Source organism: Rattus norvegicus, chromosome 6, assembly GCF_036323735.1.
Source record: "Rattus norvegicus strain BN/NHsdMcwi chromosome 6, GRCr8, whole genome shotgun sequence".
NCBI classification, from domain to species: Eukaryota; Metazoa; Chordata; class Mammalia; order Rodentia; family Muridae; genus Rattus; species Rattus norvegicus.
In genome coordinates this window covers 70,671,012-70,695,860 of record NC_086024.1, presented here as the reverse complement: position 1 = coordinate 70,695,860, position 24,849 = coordinate 70,671,012, and the positions used below count along the sequence as shown (strand labels likewise).

Below are 24,849 nucleotides of genomic sequence, written 5' to 3'. Positions count from 1 at the left end.
AGTCTTTGATGTGTTGATGTGTCTTTTTATTTCATCACTAATATCTTTAAAGTAATTTTTTTTAATTTTCACAAAATTCAGTTTGTCACTGTTGTTGTTTTACTCTTGCTAGAAAATAATGGCTAATCATAAGATTATAGACATTTTCCTGTTTGCTCTAAGAATTTCATGGCTTTCAGTCTTATGTTTTAATATAATATCAATTTTACTTAGCCTTTATGTATCACATTTGATAAAGACATAATTAATCATTATGTTTTGATTAATTTAGAAATATTAATTTAGAAGCTATTTTTTCTTCATAGAATATCCTTAATATTTCTGTAAAAACTGTTTTTGTATCAAAATAGACATTTAAAAAATTAAAATGATTGATTTGATGATAAATTTTTGTAAAAGATTAGAATTACGATTATTAATATATACTACAAAAATAATATTGTCTGGAAAGTTATATGTGAGGTCTTATTGGCAAGAGTGGGTTACTGGGGAACAGGTCTTAATATTTGATAGGCTAGCCTGACTTTCTATGTACTCACAATTTCTTATTTATGACTACCTATCTCATCCTTCTGTTACCCTATTTCTTCTATCATAATTGAATGTATAGTTTCAACTGTAAGACAAAATAAAACCTTCTTTTCACACTTTGCTTCCTATTTAGGTATTTGTCACAGAATGAAGAAAATTAACTAATTTGGAAAACTGTTATCCAGCCATGTTTCCATTGCCATGGTAAGCCAAACCAGCTAGTAGTCATGTTTTTTGTTTGTTTGTTGTTTGTTTGTTTGTTTTTAAAATAGGTTTGTGGGTAGAATGAGATTAACCCTGAAAAATCCCTACAAATTTAGCCTAGAAAATTCGGCTTTCAGCAGAGCTTAATAGTCAGGTTGATAGGAAATCAGAAGACCACGTTAGCAATAATGATATGGATAATGAAGGCTCAAAAAGTATCCAAAGTGACTATATACATTATCAGGAAGAGCTCCAGAATTCATTCATATTATATTCTGGTAAGAATGTGGCGAAATAATACCTATGTTTTGAGTGATACTGAATTCAATATAATGGAAAACTTTGACAGCAGTAGATTCAATTCAAGATAGCATTCGGTACATGCCATGGTTAATTCATACAATTTGTATTCACTTTTCCAATCACACAAACTGAAAAAATGGAGGAACAATGCTTAAGAAACTGAAAGTTAAAGATTTAAACCTACAGATAGTGAGGTGGAAACAGTTGCTATGTTGCTTTAAAAAATTATACTGTTAAAGATACTCATGCTCTGAAGCTAAACAATAAGAAGGGTACTATAAGGGCAAAATATTACCAACAGAGACTTACATATGAAGGGAAAGAGCATAGTTTGAGAATGCTGCTAAGGGGATCCTGTGTAAAAACAGCTACCTATGTACACCTATGTACACAGAGGCTACTACAGACTTTATACAAGCAAGAAAGTTATATAACTCATGTTTACAGCAGAACTTGGCAACATCAGTCATATCATACAGCTTTTCCAGGAATGAATGATGCAATATTCATGTGATCATGGAATCTGAAACCAAGTTTTGAGAAAGCTGTTAGATTAGGAAGCATGCGGTATAGGTATAATGTTAGGAAAGATCTCTTAAAGGACCACTACATGAAGATTTAATAATGCAGATCAAGTTTCAATGTAGAATTAAAAATTTTGGAGATGTCACAACCACAGGTTGTCCAAATATGAAAAGCTACATTCAGAAGCAGAAATAGCTAGAGAGAAAGGTTCTGTGCTGCAGGTGGCTGAACTGGAGGGAGGAGGGTCTACCTGAGCTCCTTGGAACACAGATGATTTCTCATGGCCTCTTGACGCAGTTTTTGTTTGATTGAGCTTTGTGTGTTTGGAATTAGAATGGTTCCCATATGCTCAAATTTTAAATTCTTGGTGACTAGTTGGTGGAACTATTTTGGCAAAATTAGAAAGTATGCCCTTGTTGGGAGAGTTGTAGTTGTGGCCCTGCTAAACATGGTGAGCCACTGGGGTGAACTTTGATATTTCAAAAGCCAATGCTCTCTCTGTGTCTCTGTCTTCCTCCCTCCCTCCCTCCCTCCCTCCCTCCCTCCTCCCTACTCCCTCCTCTATTCCCTCCCTGACTGTACCCTCACTCCCTCTAACTCTTCTTTTTGCTGTGTCTGTCTCAAACTCTCATGTAAGATGTAAGCTCTGAGCTACTACTACAGACAGAGTTATGTCTGCTGGCTCTTGCCAGGTTTCTTGCCATGACTCTGATAATGATAACGATAATGAGTTCACCCTCTGAATATTTAAGTAATCCCCAACAAAACTTTTTTTCGAGTTGCTTATGTTCATGTTTTTCTCAGCATGGAACAGTAAGACACTGTTTTCTCTATATCCTTGTTGCTTACTTTTGGATGTGGATGTGTATTCTGTCATTGCATATCACAGATAGATAACTTGCATTTTGATGTTATATAACCTCATACCTAAGTGATTCCCTTGGTCTCAGAAGAGACTAGGATTTGTGATTTTCAACAATGCTTAGTCTGTTAAAGTTTACAGTGCTGTTAGGGCTAGATGGATGGCTAAGTTTATATAGTGCCGGTTTTAGAAGCATAAAATCTTGCATTCAATCTCCTCAAAAGCTACCTTTAAAGGAAAGACAGCTGGGCATAGCTGTGCAAGCTTGTAATCCCAGTACTGGAGAGGTAGAGACAAATAGATCCTGTTATTCATAGACAGATTACCTAGTATACTTTGAAAGGTCCTGACTACCAAGGAAATCATCTTAAATAGCATAGTAACATCATTTAAAACATTTCTGATTTCCACACACAAATACACACAGTACAGATTTATGCATACATGCATGTACTTTCATATACATCAACATACAAAGCCACAGAAAAACTATGGAGATTTTTGAAATTGGAATATATGAATTTTTGTTATTAGGTGACCACGAGTCTATATGAATCATGGGTATTTTGAATATGGAATGTCTGTATTTGAACTGCCAGTCCTCAGTTATTGCCACTGCTTTAGAAGGTTAAATAACTGTAGGTAGGTGGTGCTTCCTTGGAGGTAGGAGGTCAGTAGCCATGAGTCTTGAAGTTTTCTGGACTGGCTTCCTTTCCTGTTCTTTACAGTTTTCTCATTGCATATGCAATGTAATCAGCTGGCTTGCATTTCTGTGTTCATGCCTTCCTCAACATTATGGACTGTATTCCTCCTTAAACTATAAGCCAAAACATACCACTAATCTATTCTCAATTATTGAATTAACAATATAAATTTAATCAGTTATTGCAGTATTTTTCTTTATAAAATGATAGTTTATATACCATGCTTTAAAATAACTACTTTTTTTAGTTTTTTTCATAGCTTCTTGTCTATAGTACTACACCACAGAACTAGTATGATCAGACTTACAAATTTGAATAGCATACCAATTTACCTAATGAGATTTTTTAGACTGTTATGAAAAGGGCTTAAATACAACCCTAAAATACATGACTATCACCAATTCATCACCCTTCTCATTCAGGCTTATCAGCAGCTATCAGGAGTTGATATTAGTCAATTGGCAATATGACTGTCAATTCTTAAAGAGTTTAAGTATTTTTATCTCATTGGATATTGAAATAGCAATGAAAATTATTAGAATTAGATATCTGTGCTATAATCACTATTTTTTATTAAACAGATATTTTGAATTACTTTCTCAAACTTTGATCTATATAACAATTATTCAAAATGGATTTATTACCTACTCAAAATTACATAAGCTATACATTCTGAATCACTTTGGAGGTCAGATAATAATATATTCTTGAGTGATTTAGAATTTACTGTATAACTGTTTAGTCTAGATACAATGTCAGCAGTAAACTACAATAAAGTGAATTCCTTTGAATTTGTTATATGAATACAAAAAGGTAGATGTGTGTATATACATATTCACAAATGCATATGTAAATTGTGTGTACACATAGTGAGAATGAGTCATATTTTTTATTTCACTATTTCTATACATGGAGTTTTAGAGTCATAAGGGAGGTCAGCCATTATATTTTTACTTAAAACACATTTAGGTATGTTAATTATAAGGAGCCCTATACAATGTATACAATGTTAACTTTGCAAAAATATAGATCACTTCATCATATAAAAACTTCACAAATTGGGAAGAGTAGATATTGCTGTTATTGATTCTGGAAAGTAGCGATTATACATTACTCAGAACACAGCATCAAAATGATCATTTTTCTGTCAGTGTTTTCACTGTGAGAACGTTCCTTGTAGGCTTTTAAGGGAGCAGTTATTCTTTGTCAGGTTGAGGGCATTCAAGTGAACCAAAAGGTCAATCTAATTAAAAAAGAGAAAGAACTTCAAGCCACAAGGGGAAAAAGAACCAGCTAAATGCCAAGGAATTTATATTACTGAATGCATGAGGTAAACAGTCAAACAATGAGATGAATGCTCAAAGGTGTCAAAGAAGAGAGAAAGGGTATGCAGTGACCTTTACATTATTATTTTTAGTAAATTAAATGATATTTACTCCTTGAAAGAGAAACAGTGTGCATTATCTAGATTTAAAATATAATTAATTTTTACTATGGCTTAGTTTTGTAAAGCTTTATTTTCCTCGAGTGGTTGAAAAATATAACTGTGAAGCATTGAGCAGGGAAGCTAAATTAAATTCACCATTCTGTGTGAATAACTCTTCAAAAAGAAATCATTTTAATTTTATTATTCTACTCTAAAATTACTAGTCATGAAATACTGCTAAAGTTCAGAGATACTGCTTCAAGACTGTAGTTCAAAACTTCAGTGTTAGTATATTTATGTTAGTATATTTAAAAAGCAAAGCAGTAATGCAGGTAGTAGCTGGACACTCTTATTCTCTTTTTTTTCCTGCCATTCATTCTTTTTGTTGCTTGTCACTATACATCTAGAAGTGGCAATGTAGCTATGTTTTATTAGGTCATAGACAAGAGGAACGATCTTTCTGATTTACATATTTGATTTCCAAAGTGATTCAAACTCATAACTTAGTTAAATGTTTTTGGTAGAAGTCTCTTCATTGTCAACTCACTACATATTGATGGGAGGGGAAACTTTCATTAGAAATTATATTATCAACACTAATTTCTTGTCTGAATTGACATAGGCATTTTGCCATTGGCTACACCTAATACTATATTGTGAAAATCAAAATAAACTAAAATGTTCCTACAAATCAATGATCTTCTTTTGGCCTTGTCGACAAAAATATTCTTTAATATTTTTGAAGTCAGATAATTTATAATCGTAACAGAGTTCAGCATTCATTTCCCAGGCCTGAAACTCAAGTTCATGAACACATTATAAAATAAACACCAAATTTCCCATCAAGTCTATCAACAGAAAGCACAGCTGCTACTTCAAGGTGAGTGAGAAGTCATTCATTTCTGAGTTAAATGTGAATGACTATGACACTTTAACATGGATCCAGCCTGTGCTATCCACTATGATCCAATGTAAACATGGTTACAAAAATATTTATAGTCACATAACAAAATAAATGCATATGTATTATTAAATATATTCATATTAATATTGTATAGATGAACTAAAAGTATCTGGGAATCTTTTTACATACCACCTGATGACACTCTCTATTGGGTCATTAGGAGCTGGCATGTTGAATCACTATCTTCCCACATGACTGACCTGATAGTAACACATAGGTTATATTAGACACAAATGTGAGAAGTAACTTACAACAAAGGAACCAAAGGTAGCTCAAGATAATCTCAATTTTGCCAACATTTCCAACTTTCCACAATCATGAACTTCTCATTAGTGTTAGAGATATTTTAACTCACAGGTGCAATTTTTTTCTGGAAACTTTACTCCACATTCTCATTCTTTTCTTTTTGGGTGTTATCTGCACTTATTTTAATTTTATTCCTTATACAATGCTTTAATTCTTTACTATAAATGGAACTCAAGCTCCTTGGGCAAGTACATTTTGACCATAATACCATGCCACTTCAGCACTGTACCCTGTCTTGGTTCTTTTTTTTTTTTTATTGTACAAGTGTCACTTAGAATCCCGAATGTGGCCCATTAAGTAGTCCAAATCATGAATGTGCTTAAATTCCAAGCTTTTTATGTTTGCTTATAGCTCTTGAAAATTTAGTGAGTGGGCCGCTGCCCCACTTATAACTAGCTCTTAAACGTTTTCCTTGATTTACAGCATTGTTGAAGCATTAAGTAATCTGTCAGTGTTTCCAGCTTTAAGTCATAAGCAATTGCCACTCTGAAGAAAAACAGAAAATCGTCATGAAGTTGGTAATTCTGTGTCCATTTTTAAGCCTGTCAACTGCTCTCTGAACTACAGACACTTTCTGTGAGATCAAATATTTACTTTCAAAACTCAAAACATTGAAAATTTAAAAGCAAATTTGGAGAATGGCATTTTGCTCATGTTTGCTTTGCAATTTTTCCTAAAATCCAGAAGTAGAGATGCTCATTTTTAAAACAAAACTAGGCTCTTGTAAAGTGTAAAATGATGTTGATGTGTTAACATAGCTGTGCAGACAATGAGTTGGTTAGTTTCATGAAAGTGTAAAAGTGAGCACTCCTTTCTCATTGGCCATCTGTGTAACTCTTGGAGCATTTGCAGAGCTCACTTTTTGTATGAATCCTAAGGTACAGATGACCTCCTTGAGCAGGAATAAGCTAATGCGGATCTTAGAAATAAGGACACTGAAAAGCAGGTAGAATCACAGTGAGACTGGCTTGTGATGGAGTATGGGAGATTTTTTTCCCACACTTTAGCTAATTATTTTTGTACATGGTTTTTGTCATTGCTTGATCATGTAAATATTTTTAAAACTTTATCCATATCCTAAAGATTTACAAGTATAAATTTGGGCTTCCAAATACTTAAGGCTTCAAGGCATATAAAGTCAGTCTTATCTCCTGTTTCTAAGACTTAGTGCTTTGACGAAGTTTCTATTGAATATATTTGGAAATCCTGAACAAAAGAAGACAAAGTGAATATAAGGATATAAGTTATAATAAACTCAAAAGATAGTTGTAGTTCTCTGTTAGCACTATAAATTTTTAAAGATGGAAAAATGTAACACTATTAAAGGACACACATGAAAAAAAATCAGCTTCTGTTAAGTATTATTTCATTATGTACCCCTACTATTTTTTAAAGTTTTATTTTATTTATTCCATGTAACTGAGTATACTGTTGCTGACTTCACACACACATGAAGGGGACATTGGATCCCATTATAGATAGTTGTGACCCACCATGTGATTACTGGGAATTGAACTCAGGACCTCTGGAAGAGCAGTCGGTGATCTTAACTGCTGAGCCATTTTTTCCAGCCCCATCCCTAATATTTTATGTATATTATTAACTCCAAGAACATTTTTGTGAATAATTACTTTATGATTATTTTTTCAACAAGTTCACAGATGTAGTGGTAAGTGCCCTGCAAAGACTACTTTGAAAGTTTGACTTGTACTGTCCATAATAGGAAGGAGAGATTGATTATATTACATGACTATGAACAAAAGATGCTGTTTATCTAAAATCTAAGGAAAAATCTTTATTAAAATTCAGCAATTCATGGAGTGTGGAGGTATGGTGAGGTGGAGGGTGGGGATGGGCCTGGAGACACCGTTATGGAGACAGGAAAGGAGGTATGGGTTGTGGAAGAGTCAGAGGGTGGACTGGGAAGGGGATAAAATCTGGACTGTAAAACCAGATTAAATAAAATTAAAAAAGAAAAAAAGTTCAACACCCCATGAGGAGTATAGATGATAATGCAAGACATTTCCATCTTAATGCATCTGTCTTCTATACACCACAGACTACAAGAGTAGATTTTTTATGCCTCTGACATAACCAATAGGAGCACACATCCTCAAACACTGGCAGTGGTTTAAACAGATTATATACATTTGACTTTCGAATGTTTCCTTTCTCTGTACAAGAATATAAGACAGAGATCTCTTGTGGAATACAGTTACCTTTTGTTCTTTCCCCTCCACCCCCACTGAGCTAAGAACTGGACCCAGGTCCTTGTGCTTGCTAGGCAGGAATTCTATTTCTGAGCTAAACTCCCAACTCCTCTGGTGGAATACAACTGATAGAAATCATAAGCATTATAAATCAAGATTCAGATCTGGAGACTATTATTTATTTCCACTATTTAGGTTTTTGAAATCTAATATTTTTTAGTTCTTTACATGTTTTGGATGTTTCTTCTCTGTCACATATCTAATGGTAAAAAAAAATCTTTGATATTCTGTAGTTTGTTGCTTAGTCTGAAAATGGTGTTCTTTGCTTTATAGAGACATTGTATTATCATGAAGATCTACTTATTTATGGTCTATTTTAGAGTGTATGCTATCAGCATTAAGGAGGATCTTCTGAGCCAATGAGTTCAAAGCTATTCATTCACTGCTTTCTTCTCTATAAGATTCAATGTATCTCATTTCATGTTGATGTCTTTGATCCATTTGAACCTGAGTTTTATGAGGATATATCTATTTGCATTCTTTTACGTACAGACATCTAGTTTCACCAGCACTATTTTTTGAAGAGGCTGTCCGCTTTTCCAGTGTGAATTTCTGGGGTTTTTATTAAAAAAATAGTAGCTGTTCATAAGTGTGTGGATTTATGTATGGGTCTTCACTCTGATTCCATCCTTCCATCTACCAGTTCTATGCCAATGCAGTGTAGTTTTTATTGTGAGAGCTTTGTAATATCACTACAAACCACAACAAAGGGTGAGATACACAGTAATTCTTTTATTGTTCAATAATTTTCTCTATTATCCAATAGAGAAAAGTCAAATACCAGAGAAATAAATGTTTAAAAACCTTAGAGATCAGAGAAATGCAAATTAAAACTTCATTGGGATTACATCTTATGCCCATCAGAATGGCTAATATCAATAACACAAGTGGTATCTCCTACTAGCAAGGATGTAGAATAAAGAGAACAGTCCTCTACTCCTGGTGTGAGTACAGAAAGATGGCGGTTCTCCCAAAAGGTGGAGATCAATCTACTACAAGATTCAGTTATGCCACTCTTGACCTAAAGGATGCTTCATTCTACCAGAGAGATTTGCTGAACCATGTTCATTGCTGTTCTGTTCACTATAGTCAGATTGTTGTTCTTATTTTTGGGATTCTTTTTCTTTTGTTGAGTTGTCTTCTATAGCCTCAACGTGTTGTTTTTTTGTTTAGTCCTACATATTTTATGTTGTTATGTTTCATTCTTGTCTCCTAGAAGCCTATTTTTTTTTATGAAAGATGGAAAGAGAGTGAATCTGCAGAGGAGGGGATGTAGAGAGGAAATAAAAAGATTAGAGGGAGGGAAAACAATATTCACAGTATTTATATGAGAAAAGAATCTATCTTTAATAAAAGAGAAAAATAACAAATAAATTCATAAATAAATAAACTTGGATTACTAGATTATCTTATACTATAGGAGTTGGGTAGTCTGTCAATAGTCATCTGGATACTAGAGAAGTGGAGAACTCTACAGCTGCTCAGTTCATGGATTTACATATCTCACCAGTCCTGAGGAGATGTGGGAATTTTGGTGTATTCTTGATGAATTATGAATATTAGATCCAAATTATTAGTTCTAATAAGCTATAGTCTAATGTCACCCATGAATAGTTACAGAAGCAGCAAACATACCTAGTTGAAATAATGCTTTGATAGTTTGAGTGAGAATGACTCGGGGGATCATATATTTGAATGTTTGGTTCACAATTGCATTAACTGTTTAGGAAGAATTAGGAGATATAGTCTTGCTGAAGGAAAGGTTTAATTTGGGAAGTGAGCCTAGAAGTTTCAAAAGAGTAGTACCATTCTCGGTTTCTCTGCCTTCTATTTGTTGATCAAATTGTGAGGTCACAGCTACTGCTCCAGTGTCAAGCCAGCTACCATAATCCGCACCAAGGTAGTCATAGGCTCTAACCCTCCAAACTGTAATCCCTACATTAACTCTTTGCTCTATAAGTTGCCTTGGTCATGGTGTCTTTTTGATGACCAAAGTGAAGGCAGAAAATCAATGCAACTTTGTCCTTGGACATCTTTATACCTAGGCTGTGTACTTGTTGGATATCCACCACTATGAAATTAAATATTACATTTCAGCTAGCCTATTCCAGAAATGTTTCACAAATGATTCCACTAATTTCAAGTCTATAGTCAACATTAATTACCACAATATTACAGTAAAGTGCACACACACACACACACATATATATTTGATATATATATGTACACACACATACACACACATATATATGTATGTATATGTATGTATGTACACACACACATATATATTTGATATATATATGTACACACACATACACACATATATATGTATGTATAATCACATACACTCATACACATAATTTTGATCTATCAAGTTTAGTAATGATATGCTTAAATTTTCTGCTGTCTAGTGTTGCACTATAATTGTTGTCATTAAACTTTCCTATTGTATCTTACTACAAAGTTAGGTACTCATCCACATTCATTGCTGCTCTATTCATAATAGCTAAGAAATAGTAACAACCTTCATGACCATCGTCCAGTAACTAAATAGCAACAGTGTTCTTTATTTACACAATGGAATCTTATTCAGATTTGAAACAACAAACAAACATGTATTCTCAAAATAAATAGATGAACCTGGAAATAATCATACTAAGTAGGGTAATCCAGAACCAGAAGTGTAAATTACATCTATACTCATGTGTGCTTGTCTTAAAAGATATGTATACACTTGAGGTACTTACAGATGGTGAGCTTAGTTGGTAGTGCTTTAAAAAAGAAATTTTTCAAAGAAGGAAGAATGCAAAGATATAAAGGAGGGAGTTGAAATCATGAAGCAAAATTTCTATAGTGTGCTGAAGAATGTGAGAGCATGGTAGGCATGAATCAGTGAGGGGGATAACTAAAGTCATTTTCAGAAGTTAAAAGGAAATCTACTACTGAAAAGTTCTAAAATATATAAATAAACATTAGTAAGCAGAGTTTGAGTAAAGTTACCTAAATATGGGGCATAAACATAAATTAAAGGCCAACTCCAAGAATGAGTCGTTTCTCTTGAACTTGTTGACCAGTGAGTTCATATATGGCTCCTTATAAATTATAGAGTATTAACAATGTTGCTGGTTTATCTTCTAAACTTGATGATAAGACTTTATTATTAAAGACAGTATGTGGAAAAAAAACCCCGTCTAATTCAAGTTAGAGTCTACCATATCCAGATAACTCCTCAAATTATCTACATGTCCAGATAGGCTCAAAAGGGAGCCTTTTAATCATCTGACCTTGTCTGGGGAACTTGACTTCCCACACCCTCTACCTAGGGAAACATGCAAGTTCAGCTTCCTCTTTCCCAATAAGACACCACCCAGCAAGTACCTGGGATTCCTGGAATGCCTCTCCAAACAAATGGGGCTTTTTCAGAACTTTAACTTTCAGCTAATTAAATTTACCCTAAGAAAAACGCCTACCTCCCTCCAAGGCTCTGTAGCATATCTTAAAGTCCACCTCAAATAAAAGTATGGATACAACCTAAAATCATTTGAGAGCTGTTCCATTAAAATCCTTGGAGAAGTCCTTCTCCCATTAAGCACTTAATCACAGCCAGATTGAGATCCTACAGACCTCACCCATTAGGGGCTCTGCTTCATCCTTTAAGCCTGCTATCCTTCAAGTGTTATCTGAACATCAAGAGAGGAGTAGCACACACTCATAATAGAGCTGATACCCAATGTATATACTACAACAATAAATGTTTTTATCATAGAATAGACAGAATCCCTGCTGAGACTCCCTTAAGAATTTTATCCCTACTGGATGCATTTTACACTCTTACAAGTGCTATGTATAGTACTGAAGAAGCAAAGGAATGATCAGTCTCATCCAGGTGTAAATCCTGTAAACTTGAATAATGAGTAGACTATGAACAAATTCACATTGGTTCAATAGTATCATGAATTTTAGGGGAATAATCAACAACTTTATGATTGGATCTAAGACTCATTCCACAAGATTGAGCACACATGTGGCATTAATCTTGGGACAAATGACTAGATAGCTAATAGATTTTGTACCAACTACTACTGTTCTTATAAGTGGATGAAGTATTGACACAAATCTTAATGTTATTTCTATATATGTACATTAATGAACCTCTGAGCCCTAATCAGAGGTTTTTCTTGCAGTAAATATCAGAAACCCATAGCTAATCAACATATGGAAAATAAGAGACTGTCAAGTTTAATGAGGATATGTCTCAGACTTTATTAGCCCTAGTTGCATTTCTCGGGTACACCTGTTTGGAATCCAGCACCCACATGATATTCCATAACCATTTATACCTCAAGTCCCAGGAGATACAATGCATTCTTCCAGCCACTAAGCACAGATAGGGAGCATGTACATATATGTAAGCAACACATTAATACATAGGACATATAATAAATAATTTTTATACTTAAGTAGATTTTGAATTACTTACTCCTAAATTTGATATCTATATCTCAACTCTTTTCTCAAAGGTCTGAGTACATTGGCTCCAGAGAAAGAAGAAGCATTGTAAGGGTCAGAGAGTGTAGATGACTACAAGAAATTGTTCTGTGGAGACATTGAATGGAAACTGCTCCTAAGTACTCATAATATTTGTGCTAACATGTACAAAACCTGTGCTTGTTCCAGCCTGACAAAATTCCAACATTGATATAGGAGAGGGACCTGAAATTTCACCCTACATGAGGAGCTATTGGTAAATGATAGATGCTGAGAGTAAATTCTAATGTTTAAGTTTCTAGCCAGAGGTAAGTCAATGATGCATTAAAGGATGCCTTCGTGTCTAAAAAGGTTTGGGTGATACAAATTGTACTCAGTAGAAAAAAAAATAATGAGGTAGGGGTATATTTTAAAGGAATCGGGAAGTAGATAAATATGATCAAATGGCATTTTATATAATTCTTAAGGAATTAATAAACTACCATTTTTAAAGTACAATCATTTTCCTGCTTCTGTGGTGATTATGCATTTTGTAATATTTGTTTAAAATATTCCTCCATGTGACTTATACCCTTCTAGTTAAAAGTAAAAGTTTTAAACTTAGGGATTACATTGTTCATTAAATTCCCAACACTTCATTTATTCTATGAACTGTTGTACTCTGCAATAAACATTGCCTACACGTACAATTTTGAAACTGCATATATGCATTGAATTGATTTCTGAACTAAAAACAGGAAAAAAGAACAACAAGAAATTATCTACTTAACTGTTTTTTATCTAGAAGCTGCAATGTTTCTTGTTGAAACATACAATATAGCATAAACTACTCCACGGATTATACTTATATGATTTCTGAAAGTCATTGTTCTAAAATATCACAAACCTTGAGAAAATCAGCTTTAAAATTGGACATTTACCTCCTCTTTCTCTAATTTTTCACAGCCTATTTTGCTACAGAGCATGCATGCCTCATTCATAAAATGGCCAACTCTGTCATATGGAGTGACTGAGCCACCCCAGCATTGTTGAAATTCCTGATGTTGATAGTTGTCTAGTGCAACAATAGTTTTGGCTATCCCCAACACTGTACTTAAGAAAAGAGTCACAGGTCTAATAGTGCTTCCCCAAATGCATAGGCTGTCACATATCAAATATATGCCCTAGTTGCTATGTTGTTCTAAGTCATTAGAAATCTTAAGGAAATATTTATATTGGTGATAAAATGCATAGTATTTTTGCATTCAGATCTATTGATTTGAGACTTTGAATCACTTGCCATCCCACTATTTCTTTTTCTATTTGTTCAAAACATGATAGGCAATTGCTAACTTACCTGAAAGGAACACATTTTCACTGATTTCATGGTCTTCTCACATAATTACAAAATCAAAGCAAAGAAATTTTTTGTAGTCTAGGGAGGAAAGAAGTTATATTTCAACCAACCGCACCAATAACATGTTTACCATTTTCTGAGTTTACTTTTGAAGAATTCTTTTATTAATGTATTCCATTGATAGATTTCTATTTATATAAATAAATAACATTAGCACTTGGTATAGTTTTGCCTTCTGTGGGAATTTTTACCATCAAATGAACTAATTCACCTATCATGCCTGCGTGTATATATGTGTGCATGTATTGTAGTGAGAATACTGAAAACTTGTTCATTCAACAATTTCAAGTAGGCCACTTTTCACTATACCTCCCTGTCTGACCACCCTTTCTAACACTGATAAACATCATCCTTCTCTCTCCTTCAATGAATTAGGCTTCATTGGGTTTAAGGTATAAGTCAAGTCATATAAAATTTGTGCACTGATTTCTTTGCATTGCATAACTTTCTCCAGGGATAGCAGTATCATTATAGGGACAGAACGTAAAAGGCCAGGCTTTTCTCATTTTCATGGGTGAATAATGTTTTTATTGCACACTTTTTAATGAGTTATTCTTACTTAAATTTATGCCAGCTCAGCTCTGACTGTATGGTCTAGAAGGGGACTTCTGATTTCCTGGACCTGGAGTCACAGGTGGTTAAGCACTTCAGGCAACTATGGTCTTCACAATATGATGCTGAGAACTAAATCTTGTCCAGGACACCATCAAAATCCAGACAGTCTCCAATACTTGTAAACCTTTTGATAGTTGGTATTTTAGGCATTAGCCACCACACCCAGGTTCACATTTACTTTAACCAACTATCTGTCAATCAGCATGATTGACATAATTATTTTGAATAATGCCTAGTCAACATTAAGATGAAAATTCATCTAACATATATAGGCTCTATATCTTTTAGCTTTATACAATGAAGGAGAACAATTCCATCATATACCGCTTTGTGCTTATATTTTGAAGATCACATTGTCCCTTTCCACCATGCCAACTTACATTCCTCAAATAGTATGTAAAACTTATCTTTTCCCCATATCTTCCAAAATAATTTTATATTGTTATAAATTATGTGTCATAGTGTAGTCTCTGGTGGTTTTGATAATAGCTATTCTTATCAGTGTTAACTAAAATCTAGTTATTGGGTTTTTTTGTTGTTGTTATTGTTGTTGTTGTTTTGTTCTGCTTTTTTCAGTTCTCTACTGGAAGTTGTGGTGAGCAGATTTTTCTACATTTGTTTCCTGTCTGTATGTCTTTCATTGGTATTTTCAAAAACATCAACAATAACAAAACTGAAATCAGGTTAACACTTTTAATATCTTCTGTGTCTTTTTAAATGTGTGGAACTAAGCAATGATAAAACATTGATAAAAGAGTTCAAAAAGATAAATGAATGGAAAAAATAATCCTTATTCATGGTCTAGAAGAATTTTTAAGATGCCCATATTATCTCAGCAAACCACTACAAATTGAAAAGTATTGCTGTCAAAATGCCAAAGTCATATTTCTCAGAAATAGATAATAGAAACCAAAAAATAATATAAAACAACAACAAACCCACATAGTTCAGTCTTCAGCAAGAAAAAAAAGTTAGGCTATTTGTTGTCTAACTATAAATCTGTAGTAATAGAGTGTGGTACTGTGTGAAGGATCCCAGAGACACAAAGATCTATTAGAAGAAAGATTAGGAGTAGACTCTTGCATATGAAGCCAGTTATTTCATGAGAGTAACAAGAATGGATATTAGCCCAAAAGTAGAGAGTACCTATGATACAGCCTGCTGACAATAAGAAATGTCACAAGCAGAAGGGATCATGTGAGTATGATTCAACTACACTCAGAAGGAGCAAGGAAGAGCCTGGTTGGGAGAAGAGAGGAGAAAATGGAAACAGGATTAGGAGGGTTGAGAGGAGAGAAGCCCAGAGTGCCAAGAGAATGAATGAAGGTAAGCAGCATCGGGAGTGGAAGTTCAGGGAGGGAGGCTTTAGAAAGCACCAGAGACACAGGAGCTAAGAGACTTTAAGGACTCAGTGAGGTTGACCTTAGCCAAAATACTGAATACTGGGAAGACAAAACTCAAACAAACCACCTTTAGTACATATACATGACCTCAAACAGAAGAACAGGGTTACTAGCCCAGAGTCAAAATTTATGACCCAGAACTGTTCCTCTTTAAAGGAAGTGCTAGGACAGAAATAGAGAAGAGACTAAAGAAAGGGCAGTTCAATGATTGGCCCAACTTGGAAAACATCTCTGGAGGGCACCAAGGCCTAAAACTATTACTGATGCTGTGATATGCTTACAGTGGGATTCTAGCATGGTTGTCCTATAAGAGGCCCTACCAGCAGTTGATTGAGAAGCAGATATTCACACTCAACCATTGAACTGAAGTCAGGGACCTCTATTGTTGAATTAGGGGAAGGATTGAAGATGCTGAGGGGGAGATCAACCCCACAGGAAGGCCAGCAGTCTCAACTTACCACTCCCAGAGACTGGGCCACTAACCAGGATCATACTTGTTCTGGCCCAATGCACCTGACACAAATATAGCAAAGGTCTGCTTGGTCAAATATAGCAAAGGCCTCAGTGGAAGAAGATATGCTTAATCATTGAGTGACTTGAAGACCCAGGAAGGGGACATCTGGTGGGGGAGCACCTTCTTAAGAGACAAAAGGGATGAGGAGTGGAATGAAAAACTATGGGAGAGGGGAATGAGAAGGGGACTATGACTGGAATGTAAATAAATAGAAATACCCTCCCAATACACTTGATACATACAATGTACAAAAGAGTTAAAAAAAGAATAGTGCCATTGAATTATATAATACATCTCTTCATATATATGTATATATAAATATATATTCATATGTTTATATTATATATTTAAATAGTATATAAAATTGTATTTACATATGCTTTATGATGTATATTTTCTTGGTTTCAAGTAATTGATTATAGAGCAATAAAATGAATTTTTATACTAAGAAAGAATATTTTTTACTGACATTTACCAATTACTAAATATTAGTGTTATCATTAACAGGTAACTATGTGTATAAATAAATACATAAATGATATAGTGTTTTTGCATTTTATTACAATAATGTAAGACTACCCATATACAAATGTGAAATATGTGATGAAATAAGTTTTGTCTTCCATATCATACCATGGAGTACATCATGGAAGCCATTCTGCCATCACTTTAGCTATTCTATGGAATTTTCAACTTAATTCATAAGCAAAAGAGTTTAAAATTTTTTAAAATTAATAAAACCATTAATTCCTGAAAAGTAGATTCATAACGTGGTTTCATAACACTTATTTGGGACACAAAGATAGGTAATATATAGTGGTAGTGACAGCATTGAAATCAATTTCACAAGTATTTCCTGAAACAGTGAAGTTCCAGAGATTTCTCTAAGCAATGATTAGCATAATTGGCAAGTCCAACCTCTGTGTTTGCAAACAAGCAGCTTGCATTTTGAAATAGAAACACTGGAAGAACCATTACAGTTTTGACTGTGAAATCCCGCTAATGAAAGCTGCTACCTATTTTTAATGCATAGAAATTGCCTGACAGTCGACTGCACTGAATTGGTGTTTTCATTACTCAGATATAAAAGATACCAATAATGTAAGTCACAGCCTAGCAAGACTTCTTAGATGTTTAATATTAAAGGAAGAAAACAATTATGCCATTGTGACCATAACCAGAGTGTTGAGTGAACACACAGCAAAAATATGTCTTCTTTATGATAAAAATTCAGGAATATTCATATTCATAATACATGCATTTAAAAACTAATGCATTTAAAAAGGTCATATAAAAACTTCTAATTGAAAGTATTCAAAGAAACATAATATATGAAAACATTAATCCTATGCTATATTTAGAAGCAGAGTACAATGGAGGTTTAGTCATAAATATTTTCTGTATAAATTAGCTGGTATAGTACACTTGATGGTGTTGGTGCATGTGTCAATAAATTAATACTTAGAAAACTGTACTTAAAACTAAATATAGTTTTCATCTACATATTAATATGAACTTTACTCTCATATGAGTGGCTGAATCTTAGTATTCTAATTGTAATAACATCATCATCAAAACCCTTAACAGTATAGTTTCAATAATTTGAAAGTCATAAAATTCCATAGTTCACAATCTATTAGCATTTCTCATTTACATATGAGAAAAATTAAACTCAGAGATATCAGACATGTTATGCAAGTCATAATGATAGTATATTATAGATGTAAGATATAAAGTAAGTAATTTGAATGCACAAGGAAAATGCTTCAGATATTCTGAAATCATCCCATTATTTAAAAGTACCAGCACTTCTCAATCATTTAACATACTAGAAACTTCTTTTTTACTCGTAATTAGTGACTTCTCAGGTTCCAATAAAATTGAGTGGCAAAATAAAACAACAAAAATAAATATATATTTTTATGTCAGAAAATTAAATTTTTGCAAATTGTTTAATCAAGACAATATGTGCCAAAACATAAACACAGAATCTACATAATAATATGAGTAGTAATTATTGAAAAAATTATGGTGAAAATATGCTTAGAATTCAAATGCAAGGCAAACATTGCACATAAAGGATAAATAAAAAAAAGAAAATTCCCCCAGGGCTGTAGTGTTATAACAGAAGTGGCATTGTGACTTTGGTACAAGTCGATTAAATACATTGTAAACCTTTGGTAGAGTTTGAAGTAACTATAGTATTCTGGAATACAGTCATCAAGCTCTTCTACACTGTTAAGATAGGTAACTACCCTAGTAGAGTTGACTTACTCTTTATGGAACACTAGCATCATATAATATCATAGGAAGCACAGCATGCCTACAGGTAAATTTCAGACATATAGCTTCAGTAGAACTTCAGAACTCAGAGGCAACCCCTTCTTTAATTTAAAAATTGAGATTACATTATAGTCACCTCATTTTCCCTTCTCTTTTCTCCTTCTAAACATTCCCATGCATTCTCCTTGATTTCTTTAAAATTCATGGCTTCTTTATCCTTAAGTGTTCTCTCTCTCTCTCTCTCTCTCTCTCTCTCTCTCTCTCTCTCTCTCCCATGCCCTATGTGTGTTTGTGTGTATGTCTCAGTACATATAGGTATTCTATTCAATAATTAACAAGTTTCCAACTTCTTGAACTCAAGAAACAAAACTAAAAATTAGATGCCATATGATATGTTTTTGGAAGGTTCTATCATAAATTCTAAAAAAGATCCTAGCCCAAAACATAACAGAAAATCTGGGACACAATGAGAAAATCCTAAGGATAATAGGTTTAGAAGAGAGTGAAGACTCCCAACTTGTAAAGCCAGTAAATATCTTCAACAAAATTGTAGAAGAAAACTTCCCTGATCTAAGGAAAGGGATGACCATAAACATGTAAGAAGCCTACAAAACTCCAAATAGATTAGTTCAGAAAAGAAATTTCTCCTGCCATGTAATAGTCAAAGTAGCAAATGCACAAAACAAAGAAAGAATATAAAAAGCAGTAAGGGAAAAAGATCATGTATCATATAAAGGCAGACCTATCAAAATTACACCAGACTTCTCAACACAGACTATTAAAGCCAGAGGATCCTGGACAGATGTCATACAGACCCTAAGAGAACTCGAATGCCAGTCCAGGCTACTATTTGCATAATTCTCAATTAACATAGATGGAGAAACTAAAGTATTCCATGACAATACCAAATTTACACAATATCTTTCCATAAATCCAGCTGTACAAAGGATAATACTAGAAAACTTCAACACGAAGAGGGAAACTACACCTTAGAAAAAGCAAAAAAAGAATTCTTCTTTTAACAAACCCAAAAGAAGAGAGCCACACAAATATAAATCCACTCCTAACAACAAAAATAACAAGAAAGAGCAATCATTATTCTTTAATATATCTCTTAACACCAATGGAGTCAATTCCCCAATAAAAAGCCATAGACTAACGGACTGGATATATAAAGTGGACCCAACATTTTGACACCTCAGTGACAAAGACATACACTACCTAAGAGTAAAAAGCTAGAAAAAAATTTTCAAAGGAAATGGTCCCAAGAAAAAAGTTAGAGTAGCCATTCTAATATCAAATAAAATCGAATTTCAACCAAAAGTTATCCAAAAACATAAGGAAAGACACTTCATATTCACAAAAGAAAATCACCAAGATCAATCCTTAATCCAGAAGGTCTATGCTCCAAATGTAAGGGCACCTACATTCATAAAAGAAACTTTACTACAGCTTGAAGCACACATTAAACCTCAGACAGTACTAGTGGGAGACATAAACACCCCACTCATCACTGGACATATTATGGAAACAGAAACTAAGGAAAGATATAGAGAAGGTAAGAGAAGTTATGAACCAAATGTACTTAAAAGATATTTATAGAACATTTCATCCTAAAACAAAAGATATACTCTCTTCTCTGTACCTCAGAGTACCTTCTTCAAAATTGACCACAATATCAGTCACAAAACATGACAAAACAGATACAAGAATATTGAAGTAATACCATGTATCCTATCATAACACCAAGGACTAAGACTGGTTTTCAATAACAACAAAAACTACAGAAATCCCACGTACACGTCAAACAATGTTCTGCTCAATGACAACTTGGTCAAAGAATAAATAAAGAAAGAAATTAAAAACTTTGTAGAAGTTAATGAAAATGAAGGCACAACATAACCAAACATATGGACACAATGAAAGCAGTGCTAAGAGCAAAACTCATTATCTCTGAGTGCCACCTCCAAAGAGAAACTGAAGACTACGCTACATACATAGTAACTTGATACACTAGTAACTTGATAGCACACCTAAAAACTCTAGAACAAAAAGAAGCAAATACAGCATAGAGGAGTAAAAAGCAGGAAATACTCAAACTCAGGGCTGAAATCAACCAAGTAGAAACAAAAAGAACTTTACAAAGAATCAACAAAACCAGTAGTTTTTTTCTTTGAGAAAATCAACAAGATAGATAAACCCTTAGCCAGACTAACCACAGGGTACAGAGAGAGTATCCAAATTAAGAAAATCAGAAATGAAAAGGGAGACAAAGCAACAGAAACTGAGGAAATTACAAAAAAATCATCATATCCTACTACAATAACCTAGATTCAACAAAACTGGAAAATCTGAATGAAATGGACAATTATAGAGACAGATATCACATACCAAAATTAAGTGAGGATCAGATAAACCATCTAAACAGTGTCATAACCCCTAAAGAAATAGAAGTAGTTATTAAAATTCTCCCAATCAAAAAAATGCCCAGGACCAGATGGGTTTAGTGGAGAATTCTATCAAAGCTTCATAGAAGACCTAATTCCAATACTGTCCAAACTACAGAATAGAAACATCAGGAACACTACCAATTTCATTCTATGAAACCACAATTACACTTGTACCTAAACCACAAAAGAACCAACAAGGAAAGAGAACTTCAGAATAATTTCCCTTATAAATATTGACACAAAAATACTCAATAGAATTCTCAAAAATCAAATCCAAGAATACATTAAAATGATCATCCATCATGATTAAGTAGGCTTCAACTTAGTGATGCTGGGATGGTTCAGTATATGGAAATTCATCATCATAATGCACAATATAAAAAAAAACTAAAGAAAAAATCCATATGAACATCTTAGATGCTGAGAAATCATTGACAAAATTGAACAACCCTTCATGATAAAAGTCCTGGAAAGGTCAGGAATTCAAGGTCCATCCCTAAACATATTAAAAATAATGTACAGCAAACCACTAGTCAACATCAAACTAAATGCAGAGTAACTTGAAACAATTCTACTAAAATCAGGGATTAGACAAGGCCAGCCACTCTCTCTCTCCAACATAGTACTCAATATAGTATTCAATATAGTACTCAAAGTCCTAGCCAGAGCAATTTGACAACAAAAGGAATTCAAAGGGGTTCAAATTTGAAAAGAAGAAGTGAAAATATTACTATTTGCAGATGATATGATAGTATAATTAAGTGACCACAAAAGTTCCATTAGAGAATTACTAAGCTTGACAAAGAACTTCAGCAAAGTGGCTGGAAGTAAAATTAACTGAAACAAATCATTAGCCTTCCTCTATTCAAAGGATATACAAGCTGAGAAAGAAACTAGGGAAATGACACCCTGAACAGTAGTCACAAATAATGTAATATAATTCTGTGTGACTCTAATCAAACAAGTGAAAGATTGGTATGACAAGAACTTCAAGACTCTGAAGAAAGATATTGAAGAAGATCTCAGAAGATGGAAAGAACACCCATGTCCCTGAATTGGCAGGATTAATATAGGAAAAATGGCCATTTTGTCAAGAGCAATCTATAGATTCAATGAAATACCTTTCAAAATTCCAACTCAATTAATTCTTCATTAGAAAAAGCAATTTGCAAATTCATTTGGAATAATGAAAAACTCAGGATAGCAAAAACTATCCTCAACAATAAAAGATCTTCTGGGTGAATCACCATCCCTGAACTCAATCTGTATTATAGAGCAATATGGACAGAACTGTATAATATTGGTACATAGAAAGGCAGGTAGATTAATGGAATAGAATTGAAGACCTAGAAACCATGGTCACTTGATTTTGACAAAAATGCTGAAACCATTCAGTGGAAAAAAGATAGCCTTTTCAATAAATGGTGCTGATTCAACTGGAGGTTAGGATATAGAAGACTACAAATCGATCTACTCTTATCTGCCTGTACAGAGCTCAAGTCCAAGTGGATCAAGGACCTCCACATAAAACCAAATACACTCAAACTAATAGAAGACAAAGTGGGGAAGAGTTTCAAACACATGGGCACTGGGGAAAATTTCCTGAACAGAACACCAATGGTATATTCTCTAACATCAAGAATTGACAAATGGAACCTCACAAAATTGCACAGCTTCTAGAAGGCCAAGGATACTGCCATTAGAACAAAATGGCAACTAACATTTTGGGAAACGATTTTTACCAATTTTATATCCAATAGAGGGCTAATATCCAATATACACAGAGAATTCAAAAAGTTAGACTCCAGAGAATCAAATAACCCTAATAGAAAATGGGTTACAGAGCTAATCAACAATTCTCAGCTGAGGAATATCAAATGGCTGAGAAGTACCTACAGAAATATTCAACATCCATAATCATCAGTGAAATAAAAATCAAACCCTGAGATTCCACCTCACAACAGTCAAAATGACTTAGATAAAAATTCAGGTGAAAAAATATTCTAGTGAGGATGTGGACTAAGAGGAATATTCCTCCATTGTTGGTGGAACTGCAAACTGGCACAATCACTCTGGATATCATTCTGGGGGTACCTCAAAATTTTACATAGTTCTACTTGAGGACTCAGCTATACCACTCCAGGGCATATACTCAAAAGATGTTCTAACATATAACAAGGGCACATGACCTTGTGTTCATAGCAGCCTTATTTTTAATAAGCAGAAGCTAGAAAGAACCCAGATTTCCTTCTACCAAGGAATGGATACATAAAATGTGGTACATCTACCTAATGGAGTACTACTCAGCTATTAAAAAATGACTTCATGAAATACATAGGCAAATGGAAGGAACTAGAAAATATCACCCCGAGTGAGGTAACCCAATCACACAAAAACACACATGGTATGCACTCTCTTATAAGTGGATAAGCCCAAAACCTCGAATTACCCAAGGTACAATCCATAGACCACAGGAAGCTCAAGAAGAAGGACATCCAAGTATGGATGCCATTCAGACCCTGTCCCACCTGGGAATCCAGCCCATATATAAACCTAGACAATATAGATGAAGCTAAGAAGCACATGCTGATACTCCTATCAGAAATAGCTGTCTTCTGAGAGGTTCTAACAGTGCACGACAATTATAGAAGCAAAGGGTAGCAATCAACCATTGAACTGAGAAAGGGCTCCACATTGGAGGAGTTAGAGAAGAGATTGAAGGAGCTGAAGGGGCTTGCAATCTCATTAGAAGAACAATACCAACTGACCAGAGCTCCCAGGGACTAAACCACCACCCAAAGTGTACACATGGCTCCTGCTACATATGTAGCAAAGAATGGCCTTGTTGAGCACCAATGGGAGCAGAAGCCCATGGTCCTGCCAAGGCTGGAGCTCCCCCTCCCTGCTTTAGTGGAATGCCAGGGCAGGAAGGCAGAATGGGCTGACTGGTTGGGAATGGGGACACACTCATAGAAGAAGGGGAGAGAGGATTAGATAGTGGTTTATGTATGGGAAACCCGGGAAAGGGGATAACATTTGAAATGTAAATTAAGGTATCCAAACAAGAAAAAAAAAAGAAACAGTGATAGGACAGTGAAAGGTACTGCCCATTCATGGCCTCAAAATCTTGCGGGTCTGTAAGATGAATCCAAAGGTGCTGATAGTATCTTAAACCAGCTTTTCATCAATTTCTGGGTCCAGAGTTCCGATGAATATGTTGGCTCCTACAGCCATGTTTCTGTTGTGAGCCGAGGCTTTGTTCACCTGTATTGGTTTCCCATAGAGTTCGATCATGTTCACAGTCTTAATGACATAGTCAGCATTTTTCGCACTCAAGAATTCAACAAAGCCATAGCCTTGGAGATGGCCTTGACTCTACCCTTTGGCATGTGGTTGTTGACCACCATCCCTGCCTGGAGAAAGAACTCCCACAGCACTGCTTCACTCACTTTCTCGTCTAGACCTCCCAGGTACACTGTGACATCCTGATTCCATTCAGAGGTATTCCATTCCAGCAGCTATGGCGAAAGGGCTACTGCCATCTCTAAGCAGCAGCACCGCCCCCTGACTTCCTTAATAGTTTTTAATAGCTGAAAAGTAGCCTG

The 24,849-nt window shown here is 34.4% G+C and overlaps 1 long non-coding RNA gene across 3 annotated transcripts in view; it reads left to right on the top strand.

The window, feature by feature from the left end:
• The window catches only part of LOC120103529 (uncharacterized), a 28,419-nt gene extending 4,053 nt beyond the window's left edge, over positions 1-24,366 (top strand). For 2 of the 3 annotated variants that reach the window (XR_005505918.2, XR_005505916.2), the window contains exon 4: positions 665-24,366. This is a non-coding gene — a long non-coding RNA (uncharacterized LOC120103529). The remainder of the gene's footprint in view (positions 1-664) is intronic. The other variant, XR_005505917.2, reaches the window with a different exon arrangement.
• The last annotated feature ends 483 nt before the right edge of the window (positions 24,367-24,849 follow it).